Source organism: Schistocerca nitens, chromosome 12 (assembly GCF_023898315.1).
Source record: "Schistocerca nitens isolate TAMUIC-IGC-003100 chromosome 12, iqSchNite1.1, whole genome shotgun sequence".
Lineage (NCBI taxonomy): Eukaryota > Metazoa > Arthropoda > Insecta > Orthoptera > Acrididae > Schistocerca > Schistocerca nitens.
The window spans coordinates 136776244-136789733 of record NC_064625.1 but is presented as its reverse complement, the minus strand read 5'-3'; the positions used below and the strand labels follow the sequence as shown (position 1 = coordinate 136789733).

Here is a 13490-nt window from a genome sequence, read left to right as displayed (position 1 = left end):
CAATGATCACACGCACGGCACAGCGGACACACCAGGAACCGCGGTGTTGGCCGTCGAATGGCGCTAGCTGCGCAGCATTTGTGCACCGCCGCCGTCAGTGTCAGCCAGTTTGCCGTGGCATACGGAGCTCCATCGCAGTCTTTAACACTGGTAGCATGCCGCGACAGCGTGGACGTGAACCGTATGTGCAGTTGACGGACTTTGAGCGAGGGCGTATAGTGGGCATGCGGGAGGCCGGGTGGACGTACCGCCGAATTGCTCAACACGTGGGGCGTGAGGTCTCCACAGTACATCGATGTTGTCGCCAGTGGTCGGCGGAAGGTGCACGTGCCCGTCGACCTGGGACCGGACCGCAGCGACGCACGGATGCACGCCAAGACCGTAGGATCCTACGCAGTGCCGTAGGGGACCGCACCGCCACTTCCCAGCAAAATAGGGACACTGTTGCTCCTGGGGTATCGGCGAGGACCATTCGCAACCGTCTCCATGAAGCTGGCCTACGGTCCGGCACACCGTTAGGCCGTCTTCCGCTCACGCCCCAACATCGTGCAGCCCGCCTCCAGTGGTGTCGCGACAGGCGTGAATGGAGGGACGAATGGAGACGTGTCGTCTTCAGCGATGAGAGTCGCTTCTGCCTTGGTGCCAATGATGGTCGTATGCGTGTTTGGCGCCGTGCAGGTGAGCGCCACAATCAGGACTGCATACGACCGAGGCACACAGGGCCAACACCCGGCATCATGGTGTGGGGAGCGATCTCCTGCACTGGCCGTACACCACTGGTGATCGTCGAGGGGACACTGAATAGTGCACGGTACATCCAAACCGTCATCGAACCCATCGTTCTACCATTCCTAGACCGGCAAGGGAACTTGCTGTTCCAACAGGACAATGCATGTCCGCATGTATCCCGTGCCACCCAACGTGCTCTAGAAGGTGTAAGTCAACTACCCTGGCCAGCAAGATCTCCGGATCTGTCCCGCATTGAGCATGTTTGGGACTGGATGAAGCGTCGTCTCAAGCGGTCTGCACGTCCAGCACGAACGCTGGTCCAACTGAGGCGCCAGGTGGAAATGGCATGGCATGGCAAGCCGTTCCACAGGACTACATCCAGCATCTCTACGATCGTCTCCATGGGAGAATAGCAGCCTGCATTGCTGCGAAAGGTGGATATACACTGTACTAGTGCCGACATTGTGCATGCTCTGTTGCCTGTGTCTATGTGCCTGTGGTTCTGTCAGTGTGATCATGTGATGTATCTGACCCCAGGAATGTGTCAATAAAGTTTCCCCTTCCTGGGACAATGAATTCACGTTCTTATTTCAATTTCCAGGAGTGTATGACTCTGGCGCGAATTGTGCCGTCCGCCACACACCGCTTGGTGGCTAGCAGAGTATATATGCAGATATATGTAGATGATTCACCAAGACCAGACCTGAATCCGCTGGATTTCTGCGTATGTAGACATTTAGACACTGGTGTAAGGACAACTCATCGACTGTGCGCAGACGTATCTACTTAACTAAGAAGTCATTTCGCAACGCCACCGTATCAAAAGTTACTACAACAACCACTCAGCAGTAAGGTAGAGTACAGAACAAATCCGAAAAAACAGCTGAGGCTACCTTTTCCTCTATACATATTAAAAAGTATTTGAGCTGTGACACTAGTCATAACCAAGGGAAACTGCAGTCGAGTTTCTCTCCTCAAACCTTTACACTAAGTTCATTCAACACATCGAACGCAATTCATTAAGAGGGAGACATCAATACAATTTACCAAACGATTAGTGCTTTTTGAAAATTTCAAAAACTCGATTTTTTTCTTTTTTTGCTTAAAATGTTCTCTGGGATGTTCTCTTTACTGCAATGTTCGTACCAAGTCCGCCAGAATCTCCGATATCGACTAACAATGCAATCTGTGAAAAAGTGTTTTCGAAGACCACTCACAGCGGGAACAAAATGGTCGATATGTAACGACGGTCCAACAGGCGTTATGGACATTGTGAACGTTCTCGGACTTGAGACCGGACCAGCCTTTTACAACTTCTGCACAAAAGCGAACAGAAAGCGTATCGAGCTAGCAGAACACAGACGATGACGGAAGACGCCAAAGAGGCCCGCAGGACCGCCACGGCTACAAAGAAGACGGAGGCGGCCCTCTTTACGGATCCAACGAGCGCTGATTAGAATTACATTTAACTTAACTACAAAAAATGTAACACAACTCTTATACGCCCAACATCAAGATGAGAACTATGCTTTTCATCGGAATTTGGTTCCGGCATTCTAAATAGCATTCTCAGTCAGCCTACGGACTTGTTTATTTCCTCATAAGTCTATTTTTAGCGAACGCTTTTTTGGGCGAAAAAAATGACGTTACTTTCAACACGTCATCATTTGATAGAGAACTTAATATTTTTCAGTTATCCTAAATATGCTGATAGAAAATGTATTGAAACTGACTTAAACAAAATTCATTTTGTTAGAGGTCCAACAGGAAGTCTTCGGGAATTCCCGCAGATTATTAATGTGCAGGCGGCAAGGGGTCCTTCCCCTGGTACAGAGGTTACAGCGGTTGACACAAAAATGATTAAATATTGAAGACAAAGGGGTAACAAATAAATCTATACAATCAAATTTAGTTATTTTTTATTTTACGAGACGTGTTTTTTTAAGTAAGTACCGTTTCGAAATTAAGAAAAGACGTGCTAAGATATGTCAATAATTTTACTTTTACGTGAAAGCCTGTACCTTAATCTACTTTTCTACATAATTTCCGTCAATATTGAGGCACTTGTCATAACGTTGTACCAGCTTTTGAATTCCCTCCTCATAGAAGTCTGCCGCCTGACTTGTTAACCACTGCATCACCACTGTTTTGACTTCGTCATCGTCTCGAAGACGCTGGCCGCCCAGGTGTTTCTTCAAGTGCAGGAACAGATGGTAGTCACTGGGCGCAAGATCGGGGCTGTACGGAGGATGATATAGCGTTTCCCATCGAAAAGTTGTGATGAGATCTTTGGTCTGATTCGCCACATGCGGACGGGCATTGTCTTGCAGCAAAACGATGCCCTTGCTTAACTTCCATGGACTGTTGCTTTGATTCTGGTGTGACGTAGACCACCCATGTTTCATCGCCCGTAACAGTTTGGCTTAAGAAAACACCACCGTCGTTGTGGTACCGCTCGAGGAAAGTCAATGCACTGTCTAAACGTTTGGTTTTGTGCACATCTGTCAAGATTTTCGGTACCCAACTTGCGCACAATTTTCGGTAACAAAAGTGGTGGTGGTGGTGGTTAGTGTTTAACGTCCCGTCGACAACGAGGTCATTAGAGACGGAGCGCAAGCTCGGGTTAGGGAAGGATTGGGAAGGAAATCGGCCGTGCCCTTTCAAAGGAACCATCCCGGCATTTGCCTGAAACGATTTAGGGAAATCACGGAAAACCTAAATCAGGATGGCCGGAGACAGGATTGAACCGTCGTCCTCCCGAATGCGAGTCCAGTGTGCTAACCTCTGCGACACCTCGCTCGGTCGGTAACACAAGTGCTCAAGGAAATCGTAAAGCGTCTGTTTTCTCTCACCTTATTGTCCACTTCCTGCACCAAGCTTTCATTAACGACCGAAGGACGCCCACTCCGTTGTTCGTCATGCACATTTGTGTGGCCATCTTTAAATGCTCTCACCCACTTTCTTACCATTCCATCACTCATAATGTTTTCTCCGTAAACTGCACAGATCTCACGATGAATATCGATCGCTTTTAGGCCTTTAGCACTAAGAAATCTTATAACAGCCCGTACTTCACAGTCGGCGGGACTCAAGATTATCGGAGGCATCTTAAACACTCAGTACACAACGTAAACAAGGAAGAACCAGACTGTAATGCCGTCAGTGCGTAGATTAAGGTACAGGCTTTCATGTACAAATAAAATTATTGAGATATCTTAGCATGTCTTTTTTTAATTTCAAAACGGTACTTACTTAAAATCCACGCTTCGTACTTGAGAAAAAAACGTCACGAAAGTATTTTTTTTTTCCCCTCACGCCTTCAAGGAGGGCTCCATCCCCCCAACCCCCCACCCAAAGAGGCTACAAAACCCACAGTATTTTTTAACAAGATGTGTCTGTACTAGTGATGTTCTTAGGGGCAAACCTCACTCCAAACAACAGCCAGATAACCCGCTCCTCTATAACTGATGCCTGTAATACAGTGACTGCATGCAGTAACCACAGTGGAAAAGCAGTGACGCAAAACACTCTAGGACGTTAGACAGCTAAGTCTTCAGACATAAAAAGCAAGCATGCTCACAAAGGTACGCTCCTACGCGATAAACGCTTTACTTGATAAAGCCGCACATAATACTCCATAACAACAAGTAAAGCAATTTTCAGAAGATGCTCATGCAAGCACGAGTATAAACAGGTTTTACTTGAGCGCATGAGAGGAAATTTTACATCTAGAACTATATTCAGCGAATTACTAGAAGGGCGTGTGAGAGTGTACTTCTTACTGTACTGAATATTGAGGTTTGTTCCTATTCCATTAAAGAATGATAAGATCATAATAAATACCCATGGTCAGGTGTTTATGCGACAAAATGTAGCACCTGCTCGAAGTTCCGCATACGCCAAAGGGAGAAAACTTGTGATGGTTATCGTAGAGAACTTTGTAATGTAGTTAGTAATAAAACAGCTACTACTTCTCGTTAAAAAAAAAAGGTGACGTAATGTAGTACGCATTGATCAAAGTCGTGATATCTGCCATTATATTCCTAAAGGAATCCATTTGGATACACTTTAAAAGCTTGAAATCTATGTTACTAAATTTAAGTCCCCGCCACGTTCTTCTGTCTGTATATGAATGGTAATCTCAGATTTTGATAGGATTTTCACCAATAGGTAGAGTAAGTCACGAGGAAGATTTATTTATGTACTGTATGTAGAAAAGGCAGAATGCCTGCTCATAAGTAAGAAAACCAGAAACGATGCACCTCTGTAGATGGATTCAATTTCAAGACTGTTGACCACTTCAAGTACCTAGGAAGTTTTTTTTTGTAATAACAACAGAACAGATATAGAAATAGATGCCCGTTTATCAACAGCAAACAAGACACTTTAGTTTCATCAAATTCTAAGAAAAAGATCACTTAGCAGTAACTTCAAAATCCGCTTATATCAATCGACCATTATATCTGTGATGTTATATGGATGTGAAACATTAATGTTTAGAAAGAAAGATGAAGAAAAACTGTTAATATGCGAAAGAAAAGTGCTAAGGAAAATTTTTGGTCCTGTATACGACGAAAATACCATGGAATGGAGAATAAGAAGAAATGAAGAATTAAGAGGGATGTACAAACACCGTAACATCGTCGAAGTGCTCAAGAGGAGAAGGTTGAATTGGGCAGGCCATACAGCAAGAATGACAGAGAATAGACTACGTAGAATGTCATTCAGCAGAACAATAAATGGAACGAGAGGAAGAGGGAGACCCAGAATCAAATGGCGGGATAACATTCGGGAGCACACAACTAGGATGAACAGCAACAGCAACTGGACAAACAGCGCAAGTGGAAGAGGCTCATAGGGCAGGCGTATGGTCGATAAGGCCCTTGCCACATGTAAAGTAAAAGTACATTCCTGGAAATTGAAATAAGAACACCGTGAATTCATTGTCCCAGGAAGGGGAAACTTTATTGACACATTCCTGGGGTCAGATACATCACATGATCACACTGACAGAACCACAGGCACATAGACACAGGCAACAGAGCATGCACAATGTCGGCACTAGTACAGTGTATATCCACCTTTCGCAGCAATGCAGGCTGCTATTCTCCCATGGAGACGATCGTACAGATGCTGGATGTAGTCCTGTGGAACGGCTTGCCATGCCATTTCCACCTGGCGCCTCAGTTGGACCAGCGTTCGTGCTGGACGTGCAGACCGCGTGAGACGACGCTTCATCCAGTCCCAAACATGCTCAATGGGGGACAGATCCGGAGATCTTGCTGGCCAGGGTAGTTGACTTACACCTTCTAGAGCACGTTGGGTGGCACGGGATACATGCGGACGTGCATTGTCCTGTTGGAACAGCAAGTTCCCTTGCCGGTCTAGGAATGGTAGAACGATGGGTTCGATGACGGTTTGGATGTACCGTGCACTATTCAGTGTCCCCTCGACGATCACCAGTGGTGTACGGCCAGTGTAGGAGATCGCTCCCCACACCATGATGCCGGGTGTTGGCCCAGTGTGCCTCGGTCGTATGCAGTCCTGATTGTGGCGCTCACCTGCACGGCGCCAAACACGCATACGACCATCATTGGCACCAAGGCAGAAGCGACTCTCATCGCTGAAGACGACACGTCTCCATTCGTCCCTCCATTCACGGCTGTCGCGACACCACTGGACGATGTTGGGGCGTGAGCGGAAGACGGCCTAACGGTGTGCGGGACCGTAGCCCAGCTTCATGGAGACGGTTGCGAATGGTCCTCGCCGATACCCCAGGAGCAACAGTGTCCCTAATTTGCTGGGAAGTGGCGGTGCGGTCCCCTACGGCACTGCGTAGGATCCTACGGTCTTGGCGTGCATCCGTGCGTCGCTGCGGTCCGGTCCCAGGTCGACGGGCACGTGCACCTTCCGCCGACCACTGGCGACAACATCGATGTACTGTGGAGACCTCACGCCCCACGTGTTGAGCAATTCGGCGGTACGTCCACCCGGCCTCCCGCATGCCCACTATACGCCCTCGCTCAAAGTCCGTCAACTGCACATACGGTTCACGTCCACGCTGTCGCGGCATGCTACCAGTGTTAAAGACTGCGATGGAGCTCCGTATGCCACGGCAAACTGGCTGACACTGACGGCGGCGGTGCACAAATGCTGCGCAGCTAGCGCCATTCGACGGCCAACACCGCGGTTCCTGGTGTGTCCGCTGTGCCGTGCGTGTGATCATTGCTTGTACAGCCCTCTCGCAGTGTCCGGAGCAAGTATGGTGGGTCTGACACACCGGTGTCAATGTGTTCTTTTTTCCATTTCCAGGAGTGTATGTATACGGTTGGTTGGTTGATTTATTTGGAGGAGTGGAGCAAACAGCGAGTCATCGTCTCAACGGATTAGTAAAGGAACCATCCCGACATTTGCCTGAAACGATTTAGGGAAATCACAGAAAACCTCAATCAGGATGGCCGGACGTCGGATTGAACCGTCGTCCTCCCGAATGCGAGTCCAGTGTGCTAACCACTCCGCCACCTCGCTCGGTTACATGTATGATGGTGAAGTCCCATACTCCGTGGCGGAGCGTCGGGGACGATGCGGGAGACACGCACCGCCGTACTAGGCAAGGTCCTCGCGGAGGTGGTTGCCATTGCCTTCCTTCGACCGTAATGGGGATGAATCATAATGACGAGGGCGACACAACACCACTCAGTCACCTCAAGGCACGTGAAAATCCCTGACCCCGCCGGGAATCGAACCGGGACCCCGTGCTAGGGAAGCGAGAACGCTACCGCGAGACCACGAGCTGTGGACGGTTACATGTAAGGGGCAGTCAAATGAAAGAGAGACGGATGGTAAAAAAGTTAGTAAACAGTTTATTGTCTCGAAAGTAATCGTCGAAACTGATGATACATCTATCCACAGCCCATATTGAGCAGCTGTAATGTGAGATAAAAACTTGGAGAGATGTTCTGACCGCCGGCATATGCCTCTTTTCTATATGCCTTGTAATTTTTGGGCACTTGTGTTGCGAAACCTTGGAGCTACGAATGAATAATCGTGTACGTCGCACCCCTCGCCTCGCTGGAATAAGAAACGGTGGGAAGTATGTTTCTCATACTGTTACTTCTGACCGCGACATTAATTAAAATAACTATACATCATTGTGTTTCAGTAAAAAAAAAATAGCACTACAAGGTTAACATATATATCTATATATGACGGTAGTATCTGTTCCCGAAAGAACACATACCGTGGATGACCATGCAGCTTTGCTAGAAATGAAATGATAATTAAATAGACACCCTAGCTGCAAACAGGCGTTGATATACTTCACTGGGGACATGTTGAAAATGTGTGCCCCGATCGGGACTCGAACCCGGGATCTCCTGCTTACATGGCAGACGCTCTATCCATCTGAGCCACCGAGGGCACAGAGGATAGTGCCCCTGCAGGGACATATATCCCTTGCACGCTCTCCGTGAGATCCATATTCCCAACATGCTCACACCACTACATTCGTAGTGCGCCTAATAGATGTTTGCCCATCATACTCATTACTCGTGGCAGATTAGTCTACCAAGTCCCGTACGAGTTCGGGCATAGCGTGTGCGTTCCCACAAGAAGGTCAATGGCCGGGAAGCCATATTTTAACTATATATGACGGTAGTATCTGTTCCCGAAAGAACACATACCGTGGATTGACCTTCTTGTGGGAACGCACACGCTATGCCCGAACTCGTACGGGACTTGGTAGATTAATCTGCCACGAGTAATGAGTATGATGGGCAAACATCTATTAGGCGCACTACGAATGTAGTGGTGTGAACATGTTGGGAATGTGGCTCTCACGGGGAGCGTGCAAGGGATAAGTCCCTGCAGACGCACTATCCTCTGTGCCCTCGGTGGCTCAGATGGATAGAGCGTCTGCCATGTAAGCAGGAGATCCCGGGTTCGAGTCCCGGTCGGGGCACACATTTTCAACATGTCCCCAGTGAAGTATATCAACGCCTGTTTGCTGCTAGGGTGTCTATTTAATTATCATATATATCTATAGTAGTGTGTACAATAACTCAACTAACAGGGGAAATGGAGGAGTGAGCGGTAGTATGAACCGCAGTTGGGCCGTGTACATCGGTGGCAAGGAGGTTTATAGGTCTTGGGTCAGTTTACGACTGAGGTTAGGTAAGCCGTGGGAATAACATTAACCTATGGGTCAATGTTCACTTCACTGGAGTACAGTGCGACAGTTTTGTAGTATTTTAGCATATAGCAGAACACATCTACAGTAGTGTGTACTACATACGAATTTACGAAATAAACTAAGCAGTGAGTAAGCGTGAGGACTGTAGCTGGATAACTGCCAGGTAAAATATCTGGGTTCAAGAGCCAGGTGGCCTACTTGATGTCAACATACGGGTGTCCTATATGGGTGTCAACAGCCAGGTGAAATACCCGAGTGTCATCAGTAAGCACTGCCCGATATGAGACGGCCAGTGGCCAACCTGGATGTAGAACGCCAGGTGTCACAACTGGGCGTGAACAGCTGGGTAGCATATCTGGGTGTCAACTGGCAGGTAGCATATCTTGATGTCAACAACCAGGCGGCCTAGTTGGGTCTTCACAGCCAGGTGGCATAACTGACTGTCAAGACCAGGTAGGATATCTAAGTACCGACGACGAGGTGGTGTGTGTCAATAGCGAGGTAGCATACCTGGGTATCAATGACCAGATAGCATTCCTGGATGTTAACAGCCAGGTAACAGCTGGGGTAGCCTACATGTGTAGCTTAGCCAGACAGCACATTTGTGTATCAACAGCCAGGTAGCATACCTGATATCAACATTCAGATTGCACACCTGGATCCAGAATGAGATTTTCACTCAGCAGCGAAGTGTGTACTAATATGAAACTTCCTGGCAGATTAAAACTGTGTGCCGGACCGAGACTCGAACTTGGGATCTTTGCCTTTCGCGGGCAAGTGCAGGAGTGCTAGTTCTGCAAGGTTCACAGGAGAGCTTCTGTGAAGTTTGGAAGGTAGGAGACGAGGTACTGGCGGAATTAGAGCTGTGAGGACGGAGAGTGAGTCGTGCTTGGGTAGCACAGTTGGTAGAGCATTTGCCCGCGAAAGGCAAAGGTCCCGAGTTCGAGTCTCGGTCCGGCACAAAGTTTTAATCTGCCAGGAAGTTTCAGTTTTAATATGTCAGGAAGTTTCAGCATATCTGGATTTTAACAGCCAGGTAGTACAGCTGACTGTCAACAGCTAGGTAGCATACCTGGGTATCAATACCTGGGTGACCTAGCAAGTAGTCAACAGTCAGGTAGCCTACCTAGGTAGAATACAAGGGTATGAACAGTCAGGTTGGCTACTTGAGTGTGAACAGCTGGATTGCCTACCTGGGTGTCACCAGCCAGGTAGTATACCTGACTGTCAACAGTGGTGTAGCAGACCTGGGTATCGACAGCTGGGTATGGCCTTCCCAGGTGTTAACATCCAGGTAGCACACCAGGGTGTCACTTTTTAGGTAGGATACCTAAGTGTGAAAATCCAGGTGGCATAGCTGGGTGTAAATAGCCAGATACCATACTTCAGTGTTGACAGCTGGATATCAAGAGCTGAATGCCTACCTGGGCATTAACAACCACGTAGCCTAGCTGGGTGTCAACAGCGAGGTAGCCTTGCTGGGTATCAACAGCAAGGTAGCATATGGTTCAAATGGCTCTGAGCACTATGGGACTTAACTTCTGAGGTCATCAGTCCCCTAGAACTTAGAACTACTTAAACCTAACTAACCTAAGGACATGACACACATCCATGCCCAAGGCAGGATTCGAACCTGCGACCATTGCTGTCGTGCGGTTCCAGACTGTAGCACCTAGAACCGCTCGGCAACCCTGGCCGGCCAAGGTAGCATACCTGGGTGTCAACAGCAAGGTAGCATACCTGGGTGTCAAAAGCATGGTATCCTACCTGGGTGTCAACATCATGGTAGCCTACCTGGGTGTCAACAGCAAGTAGCCTACTTGGGTGTCAACAGAAAGGTAGCCTACTTGGGTGTCAACAGCAAGGTAGCATACCTGGGCAACAACAGCAAGGTAGCATATGTGAGTGTCAATAGGAAGGTAGCCTACCTGGGTGTCAACAGCAAGGTAGCCTACCTGGGTGTCAACAGCAAGGTAGCCTACCTGGGTGTCAACAGCAAGGTAGCCTACCTGGTTGTCAATAGCAAGGTAGCATACCTGGGTGACAACAGCAAGGTAGCGTATGTGAGTGTCAATAGGAAGGTAGCCTACCTGGGTGTCAATAGCAAGGTAGCCTACCTGGGTGTCAATAGCAAGGTAGCATACCTGGGTGACAACAGCAAGGTAGCGTATGTGAGTGTCAATAGGAAGGTAGCCTACCTGGGTGTCAATAGCAAGGTAGCCTACCTGGGTGTCAATAGCAAGTAGCCTACTTGGGTGTCAACAGAAAGGTAGCCTACTTGGGTGTCAACAGCAAGGTAGCATACCTGGGCAACAACAGCAAGGTAGCATATGTGAGTGTCAATAGGAAGGTAGTCTACCTCGGTGTCAATAGCAAGGTAGCCTACCTGGGTGTCAACAGCAAGGTAGCCTACCTGGGTTTCAACAGCAAGGTAGCATATGTGAGTGTCAATAGGAAGGTAGCCTACCTGGGTGTCAACAGCAAGGTAGCCTACCTGGGTGTCAACAGCAAGGTAGCCTACCTGGGTGTCAACAGCAAGGTAGCCTACCTGGTTGTCAATAGCAAGGTAGCATACCTGGGTGACAACAGCAAGGTAGCGTATGTGAGTGTCAATAGGAAGGTAGCCTACCTGGGTGTCAATAGCAAGGTAGCCTACCTGGGTGTCAATAGCAAGGTAGCCTACCTGGGTGTCAACAGCAAGGTAGCCTACCAAGGTGTCAACAGCATGGTAGCCTACCTGGGTGTCAACAGCATGATAGCCTACCTGGGTGTCAACAGCAAGGTAGCCTACCTGGGTGTCAACAGCAAGGTAGCATACCTGAGTGTCAGCTGCTGGGTACCGTAAGTCGGTGTCAACTGCCGAGTAGCATACCTGGGTGTGAACTAGCAAGTTGGGATGTATAGCTACTGTGTCAGTTTGCAACTCCAGTACACTGCAGGGCTGGAGATTAGGTGATAGCCGACTCAGTTTGTCGTGTACTGCGGCCTCGGTGAAGAAAAGCGGTGCCTACGATAGTGGCGACAGTGTGCAGAGAGGACAGAAGTCACGCGCACATCTACTGGAGAGAGGCTGAGGCGGTGGCAGACAACAAGCAGCGGCCCGGCTACTCACTCCCACTCGAGCAGCAGCTCGTAGACGCTCTTGCGGGCGGCTGCGGCCGCGGGCGCCCCGGCGGCCGGCGTCGGCCCCTGGCGCATGTCGTCGGCGTCGCGGCGGCCGGCCAGCGCGCAGGCGCCGACATGGACGCCGCCGCGGCCTCACAGCGGCGCGCCTCCGCCTCCGCCTCCGCCTCTACTCTGCCGCGAGAGCGGACGCGGGCGCGGCGCGGGCCTGCGGGCGCAACACACCGCCGGTCCAGCGACACTGCCGCTGCCGCTGGCGCTCGCCAACATGCCTCACTCCTGTACTCTCTGACGGGCAGCCGAACCAAAACCGAGGACCCGCCGCAACCACAGCGTGCAGTGGTTCCACTCGGAAGTACACTACTGGTCATTAAAATTGCTACACCACGAAGATGACGTGCTACAGACGCGACAGGAAGAAGATGCTGTGATATGCAAATGATTAGCTTTTCACAGCATTCACACAAGATTGGCGCCGGTGGCGACACTTACAACGTGCTGCCAACAGGACAGTTTCCAACCGATTTCTCATACACAAACAGCAGCTGACTGGCGTTGCCTGGTGAAGTGTTGTTGTGATGCCTCGTGTAAGGAGGAGAAATGCGTACCATCACGTTTCCGACTTTGATAAAGGTCGGATTGTAGCCTATCGCGATAGTGGTTTATCGTATCGCGACATTGCTGCTCGCGTCGGTCGAGATCCAATGACTGTAAGCAGAATATGGAATCGCTGGGTTCAGGAGGGTAATACGGAACGCCGTGCTGGATCCCAACGGCCTCGCATCACTAGCAGTCGAGATGACAGACATCTTATCCGCATGGCTGTAACGTATCGTGCAGCCACGTCTCGATCCCTGAGTCAACAGATCGGGATGTTTGCGAGACAACAATCATCTGCACGAACAGTTCAACAACGTTTGCAGCAGCACGGACTATCAGCTCGGAGAGTGTGGCTGCGGTGACCCTTGACGCTGCATCAGAGACAGGAGCGCCTGCGATGGTGTAATCAACGACGAACCTCGGAGAGCGAATGGCAAAACGTCACTTTTTCGGATGAATCCAGGTTCTGTTTACAGCATCACGATGGTCGCATCCGTGTTTGGCGACATCGCGGTGTACGCACATTGGAAGCGTGTATTCGTCATCACCATACTGGTATATCACCCGGCGTGATGGTATCGGGTGCCATTGGTTACACGTCTCGGTCACCTCTTGTTCGCATTAACGGCACTTCCAACAGTGGAACTTACATGTCAGATGTGTTACGACCGTGTCTCTACCCTTCATTCGATCCCTGCGTACATTTCAGAAGGATAATGCACGACCGCATGTTGCAGGTCCTGTACGGGCCTTTCTGCATATAGAAAATGTTCGAGTGCTGCCCTGGCCAGCACATTCTCCATATCTCTCACCAATTGAAAACGTCTGGTCAATGGTGGCCGAGCAA

At 49.4% G+C, this 13490-nt stretch overlaps 1 protein-coding gene and 1 non-coding gene across 2 annotated transcripts in view; one reads left to right on the top strand and one right to left on the bottom strand.

The window, feature by feature from the left end:
• LOC126214965 (uncharacterized) overlaps window positions 1–13490 on the bottom strand; it is an 815775-nt gene that overhangs the window by 618957 nt on the left and 183328 nt on the right. The window lies entirely within an intron of this gene.
• Trnat-ugu (transfer RNA threonine (anticodon UGU)) lies at window positions 8615–8689 on the top strand. The gene has a single exon. It is a non-coding gene; the product is annotated as a tRNA-Thr (tRNA).